This window comes from Mytilus californianus, unplaced genomic scaffold (assembly GCF_021869535.1).
Source record: "Mytilus californianus isolate M0D057914Y unplaced genomic scaffold, xbMytCali1.0.p SCAF_10, whole genome shotgun sequence".
Classification (NCBI taxonomy): domain Eukaryota; kingdom Metazoa; phylum Mollusca; class Bivalvia; order Mytilida; family Mytilidae; genus Mytilus; species Mytilus californianus.
This window is the reverse complement of record NW_026262582.1, coordinates 22695219-22716428: the sequence shown is the minus strand read 5'-3', so window position 1 is coordinate 22716428 and position 21210 is coordinate 22695219. Positions and strand designations below refer to the sequence as shown.

The following is a 21210-nucleotide window of genomic DNA, read 5'->3' as shown; positions in this document are numbered from 1 at the left end:
CAAAAGTTTCATTTCTGCATATTTCTGTCATACAATTTGGAAGTTTAGCTAGCAATAAAACCAGGTTCAAATCACCATTTTCTTCGGAAAATGTCTGTAGAAAAACAGGAATATCACAGGTTTTTTTTCTCACTAACACCGATGGTTGATCACGTTTGATTTTTCCGTTTTTTTTTGTGGATTTCCCCTTTTGCATTTACCTTAGAGTTTGGTATTTTTGTGATATTTTTTGTATTAGTGAAATCTTCACCAACAGGATGGGTGTTTAAATGCCATTGTGGTTCAATGTAAACAAATCCACCAGCACAGAAACAGTGCCAGCACAGAACATACTCTCGCAGAACAATTTTACCCAATGTGAGTGATGCTCGAGACAAAAATATTTAAAAATTAACAATGCATTACAAATGAATAGTTTATAAACCAAAACTGGTTAACTAAGACTCCGATAATGTTGCTGCGATGTTTGCTTTCGCTTGCTATATATATCCATTGTAGCATACAGTTATAGGAAGAGGAGACTGACAAAAGTATTGACTGAAGTTAATTTTCTAAATGACATGTAGTTAAAAATTTATTTCAAGGGACGGTGAAGAACAATACTAATGTGCATACATTATATACATGTGCGTTCACAGAAATCTAAGATATGAAACATGTCTGCTTCTATCCAAAATTCTCTCTTTTTCGGCATGCATTTTAAAGTGCTGACATCTATCCCAGTTTGCAATACCTACTTATTTAATATATATATATATATATATACAAGTCTAAATTGAAAACAACGTTCAAACCTATGATTGCGTTGGATAAAAACCGCAATTTTTATACGTGTGCATGCAAAACAAATTTCTTAAATATATATATATATTGCTTCATTCGTTTGCTCTCGTCCTAAGTATACGTGATATATCTACCACTGGACGGTAAACATACAACACGTCAATCACTTCAAGATATGCAATGGTTTATAAAACAGAAAAAATCTTGTTTTATTTATAAAAGTTCCCTCAAAAATAATATACTAAATCATTTAAATTAACAAACTCCCTCTAAACATTTATCAACTGACTTTGTTCTGTAATAGTTTCCTTACAATCTTGTCTAGTCCAACATAACTAAGATTATTTATATTCCTACTACTAACAGGTGGTTGTAACACGTAAAACAACACGGCTATTACACCTCCCATGAATATTATGAACTCCATCCGGGTAAACATATCATGACTCGTGGACGATATATCTGAAATTAGAACATAAAATATTTATACTAAGGTACATTTACTCATGGATAGATTCTACAGATAAGATGTATCTGAAATTAGTACAAAATCGTGATTGTAGACGATCTGCAGATGGAACAAAACTGTTAAACAAGTGTCAATTATTCTGACAATTACATATTTTGAATACCAAACAACAATGAACACTCACGAAATATTCAAACATTATCTTGTATTTGTCAATAAAATTAAACTAAATATGAATGCATGTGCTCTCCAAGGACCATGGCAACATTAGAAAAACACATAGAAAAACACATACACAAAGCTTGATTTAAGTCACAATTTCGTTGATATACCATAACTGTGATAATTAGAATTGCAAGCTTATTTTTTTATGTAATTGTCAAGGAAATGTGTTGATCGTGTTTTCCGATCAACGGTAGTAAACCTGAATTATATTTTTTCTAAATGTTGCGTACTGTGCTTTATAAAGATTCTTTAGTTTATTGGGTTGTAACCGAAAATTCAAAAAAAAATTAAACGAAACAAGAAAACCAATAGACAAGCATACAACAACTAACAAAAATACTACATTTGAATTGTTTTCTTGCAATTCTGTAACTTCAATAATTTTGTATGTTTTTATATTATAGACCTCGGCAAGCGACTTCATGGAATTTTGATTTAAATAGAAACATTTTCAATTTCTGTATCTTGGCAGGACAAGCCGTTTCTTACCTTTAAATGGTGCTTTTGAATCGTCTTGTTGCTGTTGCACGTGCCAGACATATGTTGCAATCAAAACACAAGTACCCAAAAAAACTGAAAGAATGTTTATAGATTCACTTTCTAATATATGATGCAGTAGGTATCCCACCATGCGATACCCGGATGTCTCTAAAACTGTTTTTGTACATATCACTTGATTGCATAATAAGTATAACACTGTCACAGAAGCTAAACCAGACAAAGATGACACTAGCATAAACGTTCCCAAGTTAGAATGATTCGTGAATTCTAAAACGGGCACCATCACAATAGTTCCGGCAAAGAATATACCAATAGCTCTCAGGCGTAGTGTGACCTTGATATTTTGATCTTTAAAATGTTTCAGGCATATCAGCTTTAACACAGTTGCAAATACAGAGGAAAACGATAAGTAATCTATTCTGTTCATGGTGAAATCTGTATTACACCGAGCGTTACAAACAATGCGCCTATAAACAACAGACCAGTGGTTACCATGGTGATATGCTGTAATTGAGATCCTTTACAAATAACTAGACAGATCAGTACAATGATTGACATAAGAGGTGGATATATCCGTCCCTCTGTCTCCAAGAGGGACAATGTTGTAATATTTCAATAGACCACTTGATAATACATGGAGGAAAAAGAAAATTGTAATCGATTCGGAATTTTCAACAATCAGTCGGAACTCCTCTGTTTGAAATGCCACTAGAAAGAACACCAGTTCAATGACTGCTGATGCCAGTAGACTTTTTATGATCCATTTGTCCCCAAACAGATTATCTCCTTCTATCAAACATTTAGTACCGTTCCATTGTAAAATTAAACTCCCAAGAATTAGTCCACTTATTGCAAGTTGTTTCAATCTCGGTTCTAATTTCCTGAAAAAATAATTAAAAACAATATGAATTCATTAATTTGGAAAACTTACCCGTTTAATGCACCGGCAAAAAACGTATATACCGAAGAGAAAATAACAAAGCCTTGACAAAAAAAACGACAAATGACGAAAAAGACAAACAAGTCCACAAAACAACCCAACTAAACAATGAGTTACACGAACCCCACCAAATCAAAGAGGTTTGGATGTTAGAGAGCAAGAACGATTTATGCACAGGATTAATTATTGTAGTAAGTTAAACTTAAAGTTGACCATGACTTTCAATGTATGTTTAATTTCCCTGAAACGGATAAACCTTTTGAGTAGTCATGAATAATCAAGCTTATAGATATAAGAAGATGTAGTATGAGTGTCAATGAGACATCTCTCAATCCAAAGTTACTTTATAAAATTAAGTTTCTTTATATAATTACAATGGGGTTTGAAAGTTAGAGAGCTGAAACGAATTACTATTAGTATTTGCTTATGCACAGTGGTGACTTAGTAGAATCAAGGTTTGACCTTTACTGTCACTAAGTTTTTTTTTCCGAGTACGCGATACAATGTGTAGTTTTGATAAATAACCATGTCAAGTGTTATTACCAAACTCCAATTAGTCTTATAGTAAGGGGACAGAAATGATGTTTGCAAAATGGTGACTAAGTTGAACGAAGATCATGCCCTAGCTTCAATATTGGTTTTTCTGCTTTATTTGCGATACACCCTCTGGCAGTAATTAATATGCATGCAAAGTTTCATATTCGAACTCCAAGGAATTTGAAAAGTAGAAAAAACAATTTTTTTGACTGATTGACTGACGGACGGGCGAGCGGATTGCGTAAAAGACACACGGATGGATGGAAAGACAAGCTCATTTATTTTTAGCCTCCGGCTCATTACTTTTCAAGGCCCTAACTTATCTATTCAGTAGAGAAATAAGAAAGCGAAGGTAAACCTTTATACATTTTACAATGTATTTTCTCAAGATAAGTCGGGTGTTGTCACATGGCTGGTGTGGTTTGTTGTACTGTCCAATGATTTTAATGTATAACTTTTTATGAATTACTTCATAAAAAGATGTGGTATGAGTGCCAAAGAGACAACTCTCCGTCCAAGTCACAATGTGTATAAGGTAAACAAATACAGGTCAAAGTATGGCCTTCAACACGGAGCCTTGGCTCACACCGAACACCAAGCTATAACGAATTATTTTAATGAGGAACAAATACTAGGAAGCTAACGTTAAATTCGCTGTGGAATATCTGAGAAATAAATGATGTCATCTCATTGGAATAAAGTCTTTCACTCTGAATCAAATGATGTCATCTGATTGCAAAAAATATTTCACTCTGATCAGTCAAGATGTGTTTCGATACAATCGACAAAATATGAAATATAAAAAGGATAACATGAACCTCCAAACATATTGAACAAATCAACAAACAACACCAAACTCTGAGAGAACCAAATACCGAGAGAGCCGTGGTGTAGTGGTAAGCGCATCGGACTACTAACACAAATGTCCCTGGTTCGATCCCCGTTCCGGGCTCCCTTGACACCATTTGCGAGTTTGGTCTTGAGAAACGATGATAGTCTGTCGGAAGGGGACGATAAATGGCTGACCCGTGTTAAGAGAGAGCAATATCTCTTGCACGTAAAAGACACCCTTGCCGCTACAAGGCAGCACTCGCACCCGCAAAGTGGATTGATATAAATTGTAAGAACTTGTTTCCCAATCCACTATGAATAAATATGTTTAAATTAACACCAAACACTGACATACGACTACCAAACACTGACATACAACTACCAAACTCTGACATACAAACTACCAAACACTGACATACGACTACAAAACACTGACATACAACTACCAAACACTGATATACAACTTCAAAACACTGACATACGACTACCGAACACTGACATACAACTTCAAACCACTGACATAGTTACGACTACCGAACACTGACATACAACTACCAAACACTGATATACGACTACCGAACACTGACATACGACTACCAAACACTGATATACAACTTCAAAACCATGACATACGACTACCGAACAAAACCAGACGTGCAAATAACAACGAACACACCATTGTCTGATTTGTCTTACTAGGTACAGACATACATGATGTAGGTTGAGTTTAAATGATCCTGGAAGTTTTTAAACAATGTACATATACATTTGCAATTTGTAAATTTTGTTAAATCAGGATAAATCGCCATTATAATACATCACATTAATATTGCCACTGCTAATAATTGCATTTTTTAAAGCCATTTGAATGTTTGTTATATAAATGTGATAATTGGTATAGCATACTTTTTATTTCAGAAAAACTTCACATCCAGAATTACAACGGGTTTAATATAGTAAAACAATATCAGCCCTCTATAGACTTATCTCAAGTCTCAACTGTATACGATGTCGTTTATTATTTGAAACTTGCATCACTTCGGTCATCATATAGTTAACTAATATCAGCTCTCCATACATTTATCTAAAGTCTCGAATGTATATGATATCAATTATTATTTGATACTTTACATCACTTTGGATATCATAAAGTTAGCCAATATCAGCCCTCTATTAACTAATCCATACGCTGATGTTTATAATTTAATACATGTGTACTTGCATCACTTCGGGCATCATATAGTTAACTAACATCAGCCCTCCATACATTTATCTAAGTCTCTAATAAATATGATATAGCTTATAAATTGATACTTACACCACTTTGGGTATCATTGTGTTGACTAATATCAGCCCTCTATATACCAAATTTAAGTATCGAATGTATACGATATCGTTTGTTAATTGATACTTGCACCACTTTGGGTATCATATAGTTGACAAATATCAGCCCTCTATTTACCACATTTAAGTCTCGAATGTATACGATATCGTTTATAATTTGATACTTGCATCACTTCAGGCATCATATAGTTAACTAATATCAGCCCTAAATACATTTATCTTAATATCGAATGTATATGATATCGTTTATAAATTGATACTCACACCACTTTTGGGTATCATAAAATTAGCCAATATCAACCCTCGTTAAACTAATCTTAAGTCTCGAATGTATACACTACCGTTTATTAAATTGAACTTGCACCACTTCGGGTGAAAACAAACGAAATATGTACACTCGACGTGGCGTTAATTTGTATTTAGTTTATAATTATGTTTTGTCTGCTCCTAACTGTGTGTATTTTAAAACGACTCATCTAGGTTCTGCATTATTTGCAAGTTGACTTGCTAAAAGGCTGGCTGAAAACGCCAGCGCTGAAGCATTCATGGATGAACAGACTGCTTTATGGGAAAGTTCTATGTAAGCCATAAATTACTGTACATTTTTTTTTCATTATGAATATAATTTACATCAAACACTTTACATACGTCTTATGTAACCAACAATACGTGTCATTTCACAGATTTGCATATTTCCGTTGCAAAACGACAAATGTTATACATAATAGAGGACGTACGATCAGAGCCATGTTATGGGTAACCGTACGGCCTTCAACAATGAGAAAACCTCATCCCGTTTAGTCGGCTATAAAAGGCCCAGACATGAAAAGTATGAAACAATTCATTTCAAACATTGTTGAAGGCCGTACGGTTGCCTATAATTGCTCACATCTACTTCATTTGAACTTTGGTGAATATTTGTCTTATTGGCAATCATTCCACATCTACTTATTTTTATATGACAGACAGCAGGGGCGTGTTTTTTTGTTCTTCGGTAGTGAGCCAGAAGAGGTCCATTTCTGTTTTTTGGCATAGGGAAGATCTTCTGGCTCTCTTCCACCTCTTCTTTTTTATAGATAGTTTAGACGGCAGAGGCACATAACAAACATGGCGTCGTTTAGTCTAAATGACATTAATAAATTTATGAATGCAGATATATTAGAATGTGAGCAGTGTTATAAACGTTTTTATGGTATGACAGTCTTAGTAGGACATCCCTGTAGGACGATAAGCTGTATAAATATAAGAACTACACGGACAATAACAGTTAAGGGACGACTTTTGATATTCTAGGGAAGGGATTTTGATTGATTGGTGTTTAACGCTACTTTCAACAATCAGTTGGGCTATTCCGTGGTGGTCAGTTTAAATTTATAGATGAAGGATGGGGAAGGGAAGAGGGCATAATTAACTTTTTTAATCTGTCGCTAATTATGCCTATTTTTCAGCTCTTACCGGCCACCCATATTCATATATGAAATCCTCCTGCCCCACCCCAATAAATGAATGAATATCAAATGGTTTTTCTTCTTATTTAACACAAGTTTAAATTGATTGATTGTTTGTTGCTAATTTTTAACGCCCAGTGACATATATGTCATGCAGGTTCAGGACTCGGTTCAGGAAACACGAGTTTAAAAGTCGGGTATGATTGCTAATGAGGCAACTATCCACCGGGGTTCAAATATGAAGTGGATGTAAGCAATTATAGGCAACCGTAATTAAGGCCTTCAGCAATGACAAAACCCGATACTGTCAAAAGGCCCGACGTGAAAAGTGTGAGAAACAATTCAAACGAAAAAACTTACGGCCTAATTATACATAACAAAATAATTTACAAAATATCAAATATGAGTCGAGACATGAACCACTAAACTACAGGCTCCTGACTTGGGACAGGCACACAAAGAATATGGCAGGGTTGATATAAAAACGAAGATTGCCAATGAGACAACCCTCCACAAGAGACCAAATGACACAGCAATTAACAGCTATAGGTCACCGTACGGCCTTCAACTTTAAGCAAAGCCCATACCGCATAGTCAGCTATAAAAGGCCCCGAAATCACAAATGTAAAACAATTCAAACGAGAAAACTAACGGTCTGATTAATGTTCAAAATAATGAACGAAAAACAAATATGTAACACAGCAACAAACGACAACCACTGAATTACAAGGCCATGACTAGGCATATTTTTTTAGTGAGGCAGAACTGAAAAAAAATGAGCCGAGCGGAGCGAGGCTAAACATTTTGGCAGGGGGTCTGGGATAGATGGTGTAAAATCCTGTATTCTGGGCATATACAGAGAGCTTGACATCTTTTTCATTTTTGGACACTTTTTATATATTTTTCATATTTTAAAAAATGTAATAACACCAAATTTTAAACAACTTTATATAGATTTATATGTCAGATAAACATCCAAATATCAATTTGAGTCTGCCGCCAGAAAACAGAACAAACATCGACTCAGTAGCAATTGTTATTCAAATTGGAGTTTGCCAATTTTTCTATGACCGGTTTCGTCAAATCGTTTCAGAATATTTGGTCTGCTGACATCCTTATCGCGCTGAACATGGAGCATGGCAAGACCGCACAGTCTCTCGCCAATCATGCATGCTCTTTCCCAAGTTTTCAGTCGTCTGAGGGCAGAAACAGAACGTTCACAGCAAACACTCGTCACTGATATTTTAGATCGAGAATCGAATAATGAGGGGGAGGAGGGGGTCCGATCCCGAAATCCCGAATGAAAAGACACGAAATTCCGTAGTCCCGAATTAGAAAACACCGTCCCTCAATAATGTCAAAATTGGATTACGGGATGTTCTTAAAAAAATTAAGGTAAAAGAAACATGTGGATAAAAACTAATCCATGCAGGTTTCATATTATTTGTATTTTGTTTATCTGTAAAGAGAACGAATAAAGTTGAGGAAGACGGGGAAACGAATACGCAGATAGGACTGCTCCCGTGCGGGTGCCGCAGGTACTTGATTTGTCAGTCTAATTATAGTTTTTGGATTAGTTCCAATGAAAATATATTCATTACTCGAACTCTTAACACCTGTTGTGATCACAAACAACATCAGTTAGTTTGCTAGAACTATTCCTTCCTCACCTTCAGTGTCGCTTTTCCTTTTTCTGCAAGAGCCTGTTTTTAACCAGAGATCCATGATGATTACCGTTACTAGGTTAATGTAATCGAGAAGTCCGGTGAGATGCTGAGTTATATCCGGGAAGAACAATTTAAAAGGAACGATGTGACTCAAGTTATAGAAGAAATTAAGGTTGAGACAGAAAAAACAAATGACTATATCTCGTATTTAATTACCATAGACAAATACACCAAAAAAAAAAAATCAGTGTCGAAATTTTAGTGAGGCAATTGCCTCAGATCGAGTCACTTACCTCAATGGTAGTTACGGCCTTGAATTACAGGCTCTTGACTTAATTGGGACAGGCATATACATACAGAATGTTGCGGGGTTAAACATGTTAGCGGGATCCGGCCCAACCATCCCCCTAACCTGGGACAAAGCTGTGATAGTGGTGTAACAGTACAATATAAGAACAACCTGCACAAATCAATTGCAATTAGATTAACTCAAAACATCGGTACGAGACACACAAAAAAAAACTTACGTTAAGACAATAGACACAAAGCACCGAAATAAGAGTATTTGCAATAACTGGAAGTTTGTTCAAAGCTAATTACAACTATAGTACTGAAATAAATCTTGTTCTCCCAGACTGAAGTATCAATTAGTACACAACCAACGGATTTATTAAAAAAGAAAAGAAGAAAAAGCAGTCTAAGAAATGTCTGGTATACATTGTATACTTGCATATAGATCCATATACAATGAAATTTTTTGAAAAGTGGTGGTCCGAAGGTTTTGACCATCGAAATTATGCAATAGAAATAATAGTTAGGACCAGAAGATTTTCTTCAAGGACCACCAGAGAAAAATGATTTTGAGAACTTTCCGATATCTTTGCTTTATACAAAAATATATATAATCCAGTTTGGTTACTTTAAAAAAAAAATGGATAGACAATATGACCTTTTTGATCATTCGAGACAAACATTGACGAATTTTTGTGCAGTTTAAGGTTATTCTTAAAAATCAAATAGTGGGGGGTTACGCCTGATTTGTCTAGCAAAATTTAGTTAGAGGAAAGAACAAAGAAAAATGTCACGAACAAAGCACACTTTTACAGTCATGTCTACCGGACGTATCTTAATTTCTATAAAATCATCGTAAACTTCATTTAATATGTCATCCAACATAACAAAAATTTGTTATATTCGACGGCAAATTGAATTTTTGTTTTATTGATCTTCCGTAGTATATCTCCAGAAGAGGTCCAGATTCATTTTTTGGACTCTTCACCAGAAGACATTCTGGAGATGTGCAGAAGAGACCAATAAAACACGCCCCAGTAGTATCGACCTAGTGCTAACAACCGAACACATAACTAGTGGGGAAGGGACTCTAAAGAATACTGTTACAAAAAGGTTTTTTTTAATTTGAAATGTAATCTGAAAGCAAAGGCAAACATCTTCAAAACGAACGTTTCAGAACAACACAATTCTGGCGATTGTGTTCTTATTTCGCCTTTTAAAATAGATGATGTGATCGTGTTAAAACACTTGCAAATAATTTGAGGTATCACTGACGAATCTTTTGTCGACAAAAAGCACGACTGACGTACACACAATTTTAATCCAGGTATTTATGATGAGTTTATTATAGGGGCATTATAATTAAGACTTGTGTTATGTATGCACATAAACACTGCAATTACAGCATGCCAGTTGTTATGGCATTCATGCTTTATTTCGTAATGATATTTTTTTAGACATTACGAAGACCTTGCATACAGTGTGATGACAGAGTTATATTTAAATGATAGAAAGCAAGCTCGCCAACTGTTGGTGACAGAAGTGAAAAGATATAATTAAACTACGATTTTTGAAATAACTGAAAAGTTCCTTTGATGAAGTTCATGGGACATGCTGCATGTCAAACAAAGCTTTATAAAATTTGGAAGGGTCATATAACAGGGGATACATCAAATGTTAAGGTAATTTTTTAAAAGCTGTGGTTAAACAGATAAATCGATCATTAAAGAGTCCATTGAATATTTTACGTGTTGCTTCCGAACTGTTGATTCTTATAAACTATGTACGAGTATCATGGAGCATTAAATTAAAGTTTCTACATCATCTAGAGGAGCATTCTCTTGCTGAATCCATTTCAGGTACAAACACTGTGTTGTTTAATTTAGAAAACGAATCAATAAAATTGTTAAGGACAAATGTATACTAAAGTAATTTGATTCTACATTGTGAAGCGTATAGTCATCGCTCTGTGCGTCGTTCAGTTCGTTCGACCATATGTGTGTTCGAAACAAATGTTTTCCGAATAGTAACTTGAGTTTTTTTGCTGAAATTCATTTGACCATTGTTGCTTTTGGGGTTTACTGGTCAATAATAAGGACCTATATCACTAAAAATGAGTCGATTTAGACAAGTGGTATTGGATGATAACTTTCGTTTTCTTTGTCTCATTGCTAGATTTAAAGGATTATACTTTCAATAGTTGGAAACTAGGCAGTCGCAGAAGGCATTGAATGAATAGATAAACGTTAACTCACTGTTACTTAAATAGTAACTTTAGATTAAAAAAAAATGGTTTCCGAATAGTAACTTGAGTTTTTTTGCTGAAATTCATTTGACCATTGTTGCTTTTGGGGTTTACTGGTCAATAATAAGGACCTATATCACTAAAAATGAGTCGATTTAGACAAGTGGTATTGGATGATAACTTTCGTTTTCTTTGTCTCATTGCTAGATTTAAAGGATTATACTTTCAATAGTTGGAAACTAGGGAGTCGCAGAAGGCATCGAATGAATAGATAAACGTTAACTCACTGTTACTTAAATAGTAACTTTAGATTTATTAAAAATAGGGTTGGCTTAAAAATAAATCTTCCTTTTTTTTTATTTCAAGCATTTTAACATTTTTGATTAGTTCAAAGTGGATGCACAAAAATTAGTTTTGTGATTCTAAATAAAATTTCTGTAAAATTACCTAACTTATGTTGGGCGTTTTACTTCTGTCGTTGCAAACTTCCGAACTTGTTGCTAATATGAGTCTAGGAGCCAATACAACTTACCTAGAATTTATACCAGACTTAATACAGAAACAGCCATTTAATAACACTATAATATCAAAATCCCTGACGTAATAATTTTACAGGTAATCATAGACTTAGTTAATTAAAATATAAAATGTCAATACAGACAGGTGTTTAATAAACGAGTTTGGGAATATTCACATCGTTCTACATATGACAAAAGGTACATCACCGCCAAATAAATAAACATTAATAATAGGAACAAAAAGCGTTCCCTTTATCGAAAAGTATAGTTCTTTGGTTGAAACTGAAATATTAAAGAAAGGACAATTATAATAAGATTAGATGTTAGTAATTTATCTTGGGTATTTGTCATCATAAGTAGAGAATTGTTGATTATTTGATTAAATCAAGCCATAATACCATTTAGGGAAGTGTTATAACTTGATAAATAATTCTTATTTTGTTTTAAACAAAATGTTTGTCATCACAAATTAGCTTCGTTTGTGTATTACATTGTTTTTTTAAATAGTTATGAGACGACAATTTTATTCTGGTAATTTTCTATTTTAGTATTCCGAATTGAGTTATTTGGGCTATGTATTTTCTATAATCTTATGTTTAATCATTATGAATTTTCATTTTCAACATATATTGTATTCTACAATTTTGTTTTAAAGATACAAGAGGTGAATCAAAACATTGTGATTGGTTAAATCGTCCTGGACAATGACAGTTTAACCAATGGCGTGGTTTTATTCTCATTTTTGGGTACGAATAATGAAATTAATAGCTTTAGTCGTTTAGATTTTGAAATGATAAAATTAAATATGTTTCTTCTTATAACATTTGTTGTTGAAGTATTAATTAGAACTGAACCATTTATATATATATATTTTTTATATGTATATATATTTATAGGTAATAGTTTTTGTTTTTTTCTCCCTATATTGAAATGGGACATATTGAAGTTAGACAAAACTGGCGAGAGAGCAAAAAACAAAGTCACTCAATCGGAGAGGTTGGATACAAAAGAACAGAAGAACAATACTACATGTTTAAAAACCTGCACCTAACTAAATGAGGAATATATATTACTTTTACAACTCACCTTTAATCAAATTCCTTTTTTCCGTTGTAAGTTTTCAACTATTTTTTTTTTTTTTTTTTTTTTTATATTATCATGATTATATGATTGTCATTCCAATGGAAATAGAATTATGGGTACACATCAATAAAAAACAACCAAAAAGCCATAAAACAAATGAAATGAAGGGTTGGAATCCATAACTACAAAAGAGGGGCATATAGCAATTAAAATGTACAAGAGCTTTAACGAAATGTCATATTTAGATAATGCAATGTAGTTTGTTTTAATGTTTGAATGACTTATCTTCATTTTTTATTTTATAACACCATGTTCCCTCTGGTATTTGATTTATGACCTTTTAATACCCACATTATGTCGATGTTTTGTAAGGACTTCTTGTATATAAGTTGAATGACGTTCATGGTTTATACTTGTTTCATAAAAACAATATTCAGCTTGTTTGTTTCGTATTGAAGCTATAATGATCATTCAAAGGTTTTATATTTGATCTTATTACACATTGTAACATATGTTGAGTAATTGATCATGAATCACTTGTGTATGTTGTTGATATTGTTACCTAAATATATTTTACTTTTTACTTAAACATTATATATTTTCAATATAAGTGACATTTGGTGTGCTCTGATCTAAGTGTCACTTAAGTTGAAATAAAGTTTTCGAGCCAAATGTTATACTATACAACCACGGTGTGCTAAGTGATATATTGCTACCACAGAAAGGTATAGTTACTGTCTGGATTTGCAATTTCTCTTTGAGTGTACTTAAAGTAAGGATCAAATTGTTCTGTTCCAATAGAAATCGAGTTATATATTTTATAAACTATCTTAGAAAAGACAAGAATCAGGAAACACCTTTCCAGTTTTAGGGTTTTGATTTAGTGATCGGAGGTCAAACGAAAAAGGGATTCAAGGAGGATGATAAGCAATAGGTTGAAATCACAATATTTCCTCTTATAATGACCCTATTTAATAAAACAAAAAGAGATCCCAAATTTATCTTATCTAGGGTGGGACTCCCAAACAAAAGACGTCTGTTTATCTATGTGAAATGTTCCAATTCGCACCATATCTAGTGGAAATTTGGACAATTTATAAGACGTTTCATGCAATTCCTGTGCAGACCTATCTTTAAGATATATTTGTGTTTTTTAAAACTGAGTATTCATGAAACATTGGCAACAGGACCGAGTGCAGTTGACAATTAATCAACTAAAAACACATCTTCAGATATCAAGTAGTTTCAATATCGGATAAACATATAGAAATAGGAGAGAATGTACTAAACGGATAAGAATTACCATAAATTGAGAAGAATAAGCAATACCATGGCAAAAAAGACGAAAACAAAAGACAACAGTTCACAAAACACTTCATTAACTAAAGACTGGCAACACGACCACAACGCAAATTCGAAGGTATTATCCAGCGCCCCCGGAAGGGAATGCAGATCTGACAGCACATATGTAAACCATATTGCGTGTTGCGTTCTGCAAGTCGGGTATTCAAACAGTTAAGACTTTCAACAGAGATTATTTCGACCCACAAGAGGTTAGCAGATTTATTTATATTTTTTTGCATGAGGTCGGTTTCTATCCTACGCAGCTCACATGTATAATGAGATACTTAAAGTTTGATTTTTTTTTAGATAAAGACGTAATTTCCTTGTTCGAATTTTACTTTTGGATTTCAATTCGTTTAACATCCAACAGATAAGAGTAAAGACATAAACAAAATATTGAAATTTTTACATTCTACACATTCTCTTTCTGTAAAGCAACATTCCAGCAGCCGCTGCATATAGAGTAGTATCTCCTCATCGATACGATATCCCAGGGTTTGCGTTAAGGAGATTTACTGCTTACATGGTAACAGTATCTCTTCATCGATACCATATCCCAGGGTTTGCGTTAAGGAGAGTTACTGCTTACATGGTAACAGTATCTCCTCATCGATACCATATGCCAGGGTTTTGCGTTAAGGAGTGTTACTGCTTACATGGTAACAGTATCTCCTCATCGATACGATATCCCAGGGTTTGCGTTAAGGAGAGTTACTGCTTACATGGTAACAGTATCTCCTCATCGATACGATATCCCAGGGTTTGCGTTAAGGAGAGTTACTGCTTACATGGTAACAGTATCTCCTCATCGATACGATATCCCAGGGTTTGCGTTAAGGAGAGTTACTGCTTACATGGTAACAGTATCTCCTCATCGATACGATATCCCAGGGTTTGCGTTAAGGAGAGTTACTGCTTACATGGTAACAGTATCGCCTCATCGATACGATATCCCAGGGTTTGCGTTAAGGGGAGTTACTGCTTACATGGTAACAGTATCTCTTCATCGATACGATATCCCAGGGTTTGCGTTAAGGAGAGTTACTGCTTACATGGTAACAGTATCTCCTCATCGATACGATATCCCAGGGTTTGCGTTAAGGGGAGTTACTGCTTACATGGTTACAGTATCTCCTCATCGATACGATATCCCAGGGTTTGCGTTAAGGGGAGTTACTGCTTACATGGTAACGATGTTGTTTGTTTTCACTTTCCGTTTGATTTATTTTTATTTGCACTCGGAATCCCCTTTTTATATACGACGTCGAGGGGGGTGTTTAACGACCTTGACTACCCACGAGGGTCTTGCACGGTCGGTATCTTTATATAGGTATTGACATCACTGTTCATATTCTTCTAAACAAAAATCAATTATACTGGATTCGGAATGCTAACTTTGCCTAACAATATGAGAAAAGATGTCCCATATGTTGAAAACGTATTGTGTTGACGATGTAACAATTGGTTTTTGATTAGAGTTTTTAGAAAATGAACCTTGTATGTAAAAATGCTGATAAGCAAATCAATATGATGCTAAAGTATACTTACAAAATTTGCATGATGTCTTTATTAAATCCTAGACATACGTTTACAACAGTTAAAGAAGACAACAACGAACTGGTTTGGAAATTCCACAGATTTTCGCTCATTGAGGAGTATTATGATAGATCGGCATTGGTACCACCATTTATTATCCTCAGTCATCCCAAGATATTTATTTTGTACATCAAAAATAGATGTACAGGTAAAAGTAAAAAACAAGTTTAGTAAGTAATACGTATTTATAGAAGATGAATAAGTAGGATGCGGGTAAACGTCAATTAGCAACGACACACATAACAAAACGATATTGATGGTCCTCAATAAAAGATAGAAGTCTATTGAGTCTGCCAAGCGTTAAATTGTCTCGAGTGAGTCTTCTATAAATTTCATTAACTATTGAGAATAAAATCAAAAAGAAAAGAAAATTGACCTGCTTTTATCACAAATTTTCCTTACCACGTAAAACACAAAAACGTGTTCTTTGTGTTCATTTTGTAAGTCGTTTTAGGGGGTAGGTATGCGGAATGTTGATATCTAAAAAAAGATAGTGCAACGATGAAACATACATGTAATCATGTTCATGTCCAAATTCAGGAACGTCATTACTGGTTAAACCCAACTAAAATCTTTCGCCTCTTTTATTTGTTGTGGTTGTTTCCTTCTCCTTGATGTCAAGCAGAATGCCTCACACATGTTTTAGAATACTTACATTTTGATAAAAAAAAAACACTTCGCTACTCACGCTTTACGTGTACCGAAAGCAATCTTCAATCATATATAGGTTAATGATGCAAATAAAAAAGCTCATAAAAAAATAAGGATTTCGAACATTAAAGTTTTATTATCAAGTGAAAATCGTTTAAACAAGATTATTTTGTCAAATGTACACTTAGGTTACAGACAAGAACTTTCCATAGACATTTTACATATGATTCAATAAGCCAACTTCAACAGTAATAAGAACAAAATTTGTTCAGTAAGCCAAGGTCAAACGAGGTTTTTCTTTTTGGTCGGACGGTAAACTTAGTCAAACAAAAAATTCTCTGAAACTGACAATATCAAGATGCTTGATTTCTTGATTGACAACATATTTGTTACGTTTGGAGGACGTGTTTTTCTACAGACTGTCTGAATTTAAATGGGAACCAATTGTGCTCCTCTTCTTGCCGATTTGTTTCTTTATTATTATGAGGCTGACTTCATACAGGAACTTCTTAGGAAGAAAGATAAGGAGTTACCAATATTCTTTAACTCTACGTTCCGCTATATAGATGATGTTCTCTTACTAAATAATACAAAATTTGGTGACTATGTTGAACGAATCTATCACATCGAACTAGAGATAAAGGATACTACAGATAAAGTTAAGTCTGCCTCATATCTTGACTTACATCTAGAAATTGACAATGAGGGTCGGTTGAAAACAAAACTTTACGACAAAAGAGATGATTTCAGCTTCCCAATTGTGAACTTTCTATTTCTATGTAGCAAAATTCCAGCAGCGCCTGCATACGGAGTATATATCTCCCAATTGATACGATATTCCCGGGCTTGTGTTTCCTATCATGATTTCCTTGATAGAGTATTGCTGCTCACAAGGAAGCTATTAAACCAAGAGTTCCAAATGGTGAGGTTGAAGTCATCCCTGCGTAAATTTTACGGACGCCATCACGAGTTGGTTGACCGTTATGGAATAACCGTTTCACAGATGATATCGGATATGTTCCGTATGTCGTAACTACAATACCCTCCCTTTTCACGAATGTGACTTACCGAATTAGACTATTTACCGGATTTGTAAAAACATAAGCAACACGACGGATGTCACATGTGGAGCAGGATCTGCTTACCCTTCCAGAGCACCTGAGATCACCCCCAGTTTTTGGTGGGGTTCGTGTTGCTTAGTCTTTGGTTTTCTATGTTGTGTCATCTGTACTATTATTTGTCTGTTTGTCTTTTTATTTTTGGCCATGGCGTTGTCAGTTTGTTTTCGATCTATGAGTTTGACTGTCCCTCTGGTATCTTTCGTCCCTCTTTTAGCTTTATTATTTGTTAACAATGCATAGATATTAAGGAAAACTTGTGAATACACAAAATCAATCTAAAGGTATGGTTAAAAATCTGATAAAATTGTTCACATGTGCAGATCGGCAATCAAATCAAATTAGGAAAACAAATTATTTTGTGTATGAAATCACTGGTTTTTAGAAATATATTTCAAAAACGCAAAAAACTCAAAACGTGTGATTAAGATACTGAATCAGACTTAATTCTGGTAGATGTGAATGTATAATTTTTCTTTGCAATAGGTTTGTTTTAAATCACGGTAAAATAACTTTCTGTGCTAATATTGCCAAGAATATTTATTTATAAGTATAGCATATTATTCCTGACCAATTCATTTTGTCAAGTTTGAATTACAAAAATACACATTACGAAAACGTTACTAAAATGTGTGCTAAGATTCAAACAAAAATTGACAAAAGTTGTATGCAATAGGAAGGTTCTGGAAATGATTCCACCGTCATGAAGGCCTGGAATTTTAACTGCCACTAGAATTTGGTGGTATTATTGAAACTTTTGCCATGTGGCAGTCCATTTACTAGCCAATCAAAGAGTTGCTTCACTGGTTCTTTTACATGCAGAAATCATTAAACACTCTTTGCATGAGCTATGGAAATTATTTTCCCATTTCGACTACACGCGTTTGCGTATTTATAAATCCTTCACAGCTAAAACCTACTTCTGTGTGCATCAAGTTGTTTACCTCTAATAAGAAAAAATCTTGGTGAAACCTTAGCTCTTTATAAGAGGTAACATTTAGATGTATCATATAAGCAAAAGATATAGTCCTTACTAACATCTTCGATCTTTAAATACGAGTTGAGTTGTCTGCTCTGTAATATAACCGAACGTGTCTTTATCGGGATTGTGACATTTTGACTCCGCGCTGGTTAATTGACATTAACTGCTTGTAGAGATACCTGCTATGAAAATACTCTTCAAAGCCATATAAAAGTCCGTCTCGTTACAGATATAAAGCATAAACCCAAATCCAAACGAATTGACAAAGGATGAATTTTGTACATGTAAAAAAAAACAAAGGATATGGGGTACCCATCCTTAACACAAAATCAATACATGCACATCAAAAAAAAGCAAAGCAACAGCGCTTGTATTGCTGTTCTTCATTTCAAAGTTGATATTTAATAAATGGTTGCACTCAATATAGTACACATATCATGTATATTTACATCCTTGTATATAACGTAACTATTGGACCATTTAGTGCTTATTTATTCTTAAATATACGTCTAACCACGTCTTTTTATTTTCATAAAGGATGCGACAAACAAAACTGCAGACATGTTTTATACAAAATGACAGTTTTTCAATCGGACTGTTTCTATAAATGTTCTCATGAGACAGAATTAATTAAGATATGCAAAAATTACCAACAAGTTAAGAAATGATTTAACACAATCACTAATAAGATTAATAAAATGGGACAAGTGCATGAATGGGCGGCGAGGTTAAAAGTTTCTTCTTGTTTGCATTACCGGATTCCGCTGAAAGTATATTCAATTTTCGTGTTTTACATTATTTTTGAGTAACATTGAAGAATACACAAATCCTTCTTTCATATCGTTTTGAAGAAGATAAAACTCAACACTTTGAAAATATTTCTTTACAGAAATTACAGAAACTGATGCCGAAAACGAAAAATTAGCTATTCTAGAAAAAGATGCATTATACAGTTATTTAAATTCATCAAATCGGTTACGAAGACGTCGGGCCAGAAATATGGATGCTGAAAAGGACGGGTATTTTCTGTTTTCACATTTCAAGTTATGTTTCCCATTATTTAGGAATATTTTAAAAAATAGTTTAATATATTTTGATATGTCACTTCAGACATTGGGATTTAGCAATTTCATAAACGATTAAGGGAGAGTTGAATAGCGAATGCAAAATTATTTTCGTTCATGCGACCAATTATAAAAAGTTAAAGTATAAATGAAGCATTTGTTTTTTTTTTTTTTAATTAAAGATGAACGTTTGTCAAACTTATAGTATTGAAAATTTTCCAATTGTTTTTTCATGCTTTCAGGTTTGAAAAGAGGGACAGTCAAACTCACAGATCGAATACAAACTGACAACGCCATGGCCAAAAAAAAAGATAAACAGACAAATAATAGTACAGATGACACAACATAGAAAACAGTTTATCACTATCTATAATAATATTGAAAATATTAATCAAAAACTGCAAAGTTTTCTTAAAATAACCAATTCTGGGGCAGTAACCCAACAGCGGGTTGTCAGATTTGTCTGCAAATTGTAGGGCAGATATATCTTGCCCTGATAAACAATTTTATTCATCTCAGATTTGCTCTAAATGCTTTGGTTTCAGAGATATGAGCCAAAATCTACATTTTACTCATATGTTCTATTTTTAGCCATGGTGGCCATCTTGGTTGGCGGGCCGGGTCATCGGACACATTGTTTTAAACTAAATACCCAAATGATGATTGTGGTTAAGTTTAATTAAATTTGGTCTAGTTGTTTCAGAGAAAAGATTTTTGTAAAAGTTAACGACGACGACGACGACGACGACGACGGACGACGGATGACGGACGCCAAATGACGAGAAAAGCTCACGTGGCCTTTTAGGTCAGGTGAGCTAAAAAGGGCTTTAAGTACGAAGATATTTGCATTTTATCATGTCTGTACCTTTACTTTGTTATAATGTAATATAACGGGACAGATTATCTATTTTCACAATTATATTTATAATATTTAAAAACATACAATTTTTTAATTCTTAAATAAATAACATACTGTAAATTCAGAAATTATTGCGAGGTTTTTATTATTGCGAAAAATGCAACAGAGTTGTAAACGCAATAATTTAAACTCGCATTTTGAAATATTTTATATGAATTAAACAGGATTTTTCTCAAAATCGTAAAAATTAAAATCGCATTTAAGTCTAAAATGACAAAATCGCAATAATAAATGCACGCAATAATTTCTGAATTTACAGTAGTCAATTAGGTCAATCAGAATTAATCATCATCCTCTGGAAGTTAATCTTCTGAATTGCAAACTGCATATATTGCATACGTACAAGGTATTAAAGCTGGGCTGTAACTAGCCTCTTTTAAAAGTTGTCAAACATTTTCGCCGAGCGGAGCGAGGCAAAAAAACAGCGAAGAGTCTGTGCTTCGCTGAAGGCCCCAAGAAGCTATAGAAAAAATGGCGCAAAATCATGCATTATGCGCGTTTCCCAGACCCTTTCTTAATCTGAAACGCAAGTTCTGTTTTAATTTTTTGACAATATTCTGGTTTCAAAGCAAAATATATAGATTCAGTGTAAGACTTTTAGTTTTTAGGGACAACATCAAAAGACCAATATGTAGGAAAAAGCAAAAAATGTTT

General features: G+C 33.9%; 1 long non-coding RNA gene across 1 annotated transcript; it reads right to left on the bottom strand.

The window, feature by feature from the left end:
• Positions 1–971: 971 nt before the first annotated feature.
• On the bottom strand, positions 972–2053 carry LOC127719052 (uncharacterized). Its single transcript, XR_007990138.1, has 2 exons — positions 1967–2053; positions 972–1245 (listed from the first exon to the last, which is right to left on the bottom strand). It is a non-coding gene; the product is annotated as an uncharacterized LOC127719052 (long non-coding RNA).
• Between the last annotated feature and the right edge of the window lie 19157 nt (positions 2054–21210).